At 48.2% G+C, this 5,503-nt stretch overlaps 1 long non-coding RNA gene across 1 annotated transcript in view; it reads left to right on the plus strand.

The window, feature by feature from the left end:
* The first annotated feature begins 2,176 nt into the window (after positions 1-2,176).
* The window catches only part of 4921525O09Rik (RIKEN cDNA 4921525O09 gene), a 27,420-nt gene continuing 24,093 nt past the window's right edge, over positions 2,177-5,503 (plus strand). The window contains exons 1-3 of the long non-coding RNA NR_045061.1: positions 2,177-2,276; positions 3,978-4,281; positions 4,730-4,815. This is a non-coding gene — a long non-coding RNA (RIKEN cDNA 4921525O09 gene). The remainder of the gene's footprint in view (positions 2,277-3,977; positions 4,282-4,729; positions 4,816-5,503) is intronic.

The raw sequence follows: 5,503 nt of genomic DNA on the forward strand, positions 1-5,503 counted from the left end.
AGTGGAAATACAATATCTCTCTACATTTTAGATGTTGTTTTATTATTTTTTTATAATGACAAACACATATTTTCCATGGGCTTGGGCTTTCTGTATCTAGGGCAATGTCCAGTTTTGTCTTCTTATTTGCGGGCCTAAGTGGCCCTGTCTTTGGTGGCCTTGAAATGCCATACTTTTCAGAGCATATGATGTTGAAGCAACCAGCCACGGTGTGTCCGGCACCTGTTGCTGGCCTCTGTCTATGCAGTCATCAAAGTGCATCTTTGATGGTACAAAGCACAAGATACTTCTGAGTGATAAGAGGATGAACTATCATGCAGCCGTGGCTAGATCTAAGTATCAGTCTGTTGTACTAGCCACTTGGGAACATGGCCAGCACATTTGCTAGCGGTGTCATTTTCTAACCTCTGGGAGCAGCTGTCTGGAACATTCCACCAGGCAGCAGCAGTGTGTGAACAGGCCAAGAGAGCAGTGTGTGAGCGGTGTGTGAGCATGCCTGAGAGGAGCCATCAGGTCTGCAGGTTTTAACCTCTTCCCACCCCGACAGTGTGGGCTTGAACCTGTGCAAAGCAGCATGCAGCTCGCTGGCCCGTCTGGCCTCTCGGGCTCCAAGTTTCAGGCTATGTCTTGAGAGTTTCATAATAGGTGCACAGTCTCAATCGTAGTTGGAAATGAGGACAGAACTGTTCATTTCCTTGAAGCTTGTCCTGTCTGCTCTCCTGGAGCCCACTAGACCTTTTCTACAGAGGCTTCCAGGAAGACAGCAGCTACCACCACCTGGAATTCCATTCTTTAACTCTTCTTGACTAAGTCCAGGGCAAAAACCTGTGTGTGTGTGTGTGTGTGTGTGTGTGTGTGTGTGTGTGTGTGTGTGTTGTATGTACTTAAGTGTGTCCACAGAGTTGCAGCCACATATACCAAAGATCAGAGGCACATGTATGTGCATCCTTACCACACAAATTACACGCCACAAAGATACCCCATCTGCATACTATAACACCCACATGTTTTACTCATCAATACATCCCCACATATGCCACATGTATGACATACAGTTAGCAGCCCAAGACAGCTCAAACAACACACAGCATCATAAATACTTCAGTTTTCACATACTACGCACTTTCACATACTACAGATGAAATGTGCAAAACACACGCAGCACAGACCATTTCCACACACACCCAGCACTCCTCATCCACATCACAGGCCACACTCACACATGTGAGCATCATCCTATGTACACACATGCATCTGCATTCAGACCCCTCTGCTTTGTCATTGTTTCCTTGACTACAGACTTGAGCACAGGAGGAGTTCCTGAGAAAATCCAGACTGAGCTGTGTCCAGAGACAGCTGAGGGGTGACAGGGTCCCCCTCTAGCACCAGCCACCTTTTCACCCAACATGTCTCCCAGCATCCATTGGAGTGAGGGGGTTCCGTGAGGGCAGAGGGGATACCCCCCGATCTCATGAAGCTTAGGGGTCTGGGCATGGCAGTCAATGCCATGCAGTTGATAGGCAGGAAACAGCCCAGGAAGAGTGAAGCTGAGAGCTGATGGCCAGAGAGGCTTCTAGGAGAGAGGCAGAGGCCAGGATGCAGAGTGGAGCCAGCCCCTAGGTTGGAGGAGGCAGGTGGGGGACCCTGAAGGTCTTGCCTATCATGTGTATCTTCCCCTGTGAAGATGGTCATAAAAGGATTTGGGGTGGGGGCACCAGAAACTCTGTGCCCACAAGCAGACATGTGCCCATACAGCTCATAACAGGGGCAGGAAGCCCCGAGGTAGGTGGAGTGTGAAGGAGGAAGATGTGGCTGGGTTATGAGGGAGGGGCAGCTCAGCTGTCTGGCAGGGGAGGGAGGGCCAGAGTCTCGGGATCATTTCTCCCATTAAATGATGAGATATTTTCTAATGTGTAGAAATGTTGAAGGATTGACCTTACAGGTACGTATGTGTGTGTGCGTGTGTGTGTGCACTTACATTGAGACCTCACCCCACTTTCCTCAGCCTCAAACCACCTACCTCACAGCCACAGTCAAGAAACTAGGTGATTAGTTTTCTCAGGAGCTGTGCCTTGTACAACACCTGCACAAGATTGGGCCCTCTGACATTCCGTCCTGTGGGGGGTGGGGGGGAGAGGGCACCCAAGGCCTAACCCCTCCCTAACGATCTAACGGCAGTTACTGTACGTTGGGAGGGAGAGAGACATTTTCTTCAGTGCTGTAGCCCCTGAGTTAACTGCCCTTGCTCCTGTGCATGGTCCCTCCCCGGTGTTCCTGTAAGTACCCCTAACAAAACCCTTTGGTTCACCAAAAACAAATATCCATGGAAGTAGAAAGGGGCACTTTCTGGGAAAAGGGGATCAGTGAGAGAGGGGAAGCGGAGTTAATGGGGGTAAATATGATGAAGTAGGTTATGAAAACCTCGTAATGAAACCCATTAGTACACATAGTTAATACATGCTAATATAAACGTCAGAAAAGAGGCTTCAGGAGCGACTTAGTTAAGTGTTTGACTGGAAAGGATGAGGGTGTGATTTTAGGTCTCTCGTGCCACACAAGAAAAGCCGTGTGCAGAGTCACTCCAATGCTAAGGAGGAGGACCCTGGACCACACTGGCCAGCCTGTCTGACCTCATTGGTGAGCTTCAGGCCAGTGAGAGATCCCATCTCAAAGGAGATGGCTAGCATGTCTGTGGATGTCATCCAACGTTATCCTCTGCTTTCCACACACGTGTACCCCTCCCCCAACACACACACCCCTAAAACAAAACATGACAAAATTCTGAGTGTCTTCTCGTTGGGAAGTCCTGTGGATGGAATTGTAGGCTTTGATAAGTTTCGCTCTTCTCTCCTTTCAGGCTTCCATACTGTGGTAGATGACTGCAGTCTGATGGTCTCCTCCAGTCTGCAGTAGATCCTCCCGGGTCCTATTTTCCCTTCCGTACCTGAACACTTTAGAGGAAGTTCCGGCCCCGGGTGGGTGGGAGGGTTCTCATGGGATTCCATCCCAGCCGCCAGCTGAGCATGCTTGGCAGTTTCTCAGATTGAGTTGCAGTGTCGGGTTTGGGGAGAGGAACGCAGACACGAGCCCTCCCCCTATTTCACGCCCAGAGCACGTGGAACACCCAACTGAGGTTCTGGTGGGCTTTGCCTCCATCTTTTACTCCACTGTCTCTGCTGGCAAGTGGGAATTTTTCCTGTTCCACAGATTGGTCAGAAGGGAGCAGTAATTCCTGCCTACCCTGAAGAGCGGAGACACATTCTACTTCCTGGGTGGGGAACTGAGGAGCTCTGGTGGTGGTATGCTGTGCCATCCATCTGTATCATTAAGAAATGTTTCTCACATCGCGTGTTTGGTTATTGTAAAATTCATCCTAGCTGCCTTTTCTATCTGTAGGAAGGTGGCCATTTTGAATGCTAATAACTTTGACAGTCTGGGTAATAGCTATTGTCTCAGAGGAGGCTTCTAACCAAAAAATGGGAGGTTTGGGGTTGCACAGACCCAAGGGGACTCCCAGTTATGGAGAGACAGATAAACCATAGTCAGATGCAGCCCCTCTCTCTCCAAGTTCCTTTTAGTTTGTATGGCCCTTAAGGCCAGTGTATTTAAAAGGGGTTGGTCCCAGCCCATTGCTTTACTGGGGAGTGTTGGTACCTTTGGGTGACAGGATAGGTCCTATTGGAAGGAAGTTTGTCACCTGGCCATGTGCTTTTTGAGGGCATAGTGGGACTCTGGCCTCTCCTTTTTATTTTTGGCTTATGAGACACCATGAGGTAAGATCACCCCCATGATGCCCTGTGCCACCGGACACCCCAAGCCCCAGGACCAAGTGACTATGGATGAAACCTCTAGAATCCAAGAGTCCCACTAAAGTGACAAGACAGTGGGGAGGTCTGCAGACACTACGGGGAGGACATCTTAACACATTGTGTGAGGTGCCTATGCACACACTAATGGAGGTCCTGCTGTCCCCTTAGGAGGTGGCCATCCATCACAGGGGCTTGTACGTGTGGTCTGCAGTTCTTGCTCCTGCAACATGTCAACCTGAGATGGCCTGGCACAAAGTACTATACTGGGTGATCAGAACTGTAGGGATTCAGGATCAGCCACTTGCAGAAGCCAGAAGCCCAAGATCAAGAGGAACTCCCGAAGGACTAGGGGACGTCACCCACTGTGCTTGCGGTAGTGCGTCTTTGATCTCTCTACAGTGTCCTCCTCTCTTGGGTGTGCACATGTTCAAGCTTCCGCTTCTGTAAGGACATTGAATTTGGGCTCAGCCAGGTAACCCTTTCTTCACTGACTACATTGGCAATGACCCCGTCTCTGACTATAGTCATGACTCCTTCTGACATGTTGGTTACAACTTTAACATTTGAAATTTGGGGTGGAGGGCACAATCCAACCTCTATGTAGGTGGCACATTCACCTGCTGGTGGGACATTGTATTCCCCTTAGGTTGGGGACAGTGGATCTCACAGAGGACAGAGAAAGCCTTGGGGATGAAAGCCTGTGAAGACCAAGCAAAAGGGGTTGGCTTCCATTTCCTCCAGACAGTAGCCAGGCCACCCTGCCTTCACCTGGGACTATACTGGAGAGATAACGGTCCCCAGGGATGGAGCTACCAAGGGCAGCTATAAGATGGGTCTCTCTCTCTCTATAGCCTAGAAAACCCTGCCCTGACTTCTACCTGCTCAGGTTCCAAACTATTTAATACCTCTCTTTGAACCAGGGATGAAGAGTTGAGGACCACTAGAGGCTGTGGAGCATCTTTTGGAAGGCTAAGCCTCAGAAGGACAAAATCAGAAAGCAAAGCAGGTATGTTGTAGAAGAGGACTAAACAGGGGCCAGACACCTAGAGAACATGGTTTTAGAAGTCAGATGGCAGTGTACACACAGGGAATGAACAGTATGAGGGTGAAGGAGAGGTGCCAGATATTTGTCAAGAGGGAAGGGGAATGTACATTTTTAAGCATGAAAGCCATTCCTATTACTTACCAACTAACTACCATCTATTTACCAATCATCTACCATCTACTTAGCTATTGATTTTCTCTCTTCCATAATCTATTATCTATCTACACTCTATAAGTCATCTATCAATACTAATTTACCTATCATCTATCATTGTCTATCAACCAGACTACGTTCATATTTCTTCTCTTTTGCCCTGAACTTTTCCTTTTAAATGAATGTGTAATATACTGTAAATAAGAAAGGAAACTAGACAAAATGAAATTCTTAAAACAGAGTCCCAAACTCAAGTGAGACAGGGAAGGATCACAGAAGTCCAATAGAAAAAAAAAATAAAGATATTTGAATGCTTGGAAACATCTTTGAGGCAGGTAGCCGCCATTTTAACTTGTTGAAATGTTTGTAGGGAGTGCATGGAAAACTGAACAGATAAAAACATAAGGCAACACTAAACTCCTAGGAAAAACAGATGAACATGGAAGTTCTGTGAGGAAGGGGGCTTGCTGGTAGCAGGGCCTGGGACTCAGCATGA

This window comes from Mus musculus, chromosome 13 (genome assembly GCF_000001635.26).
Source record: "Mus musculus strain C57BL/6J chromosome 13, GRCm38.p6 C57BL/6J".
In the NCBI taxonomy this organism is placed as follows: domain Eukaryota; kingdom Metazoa; phylum Chordata; class Mammalia; order Rodentia; family Muridae; genus Mus; species Mus musculus.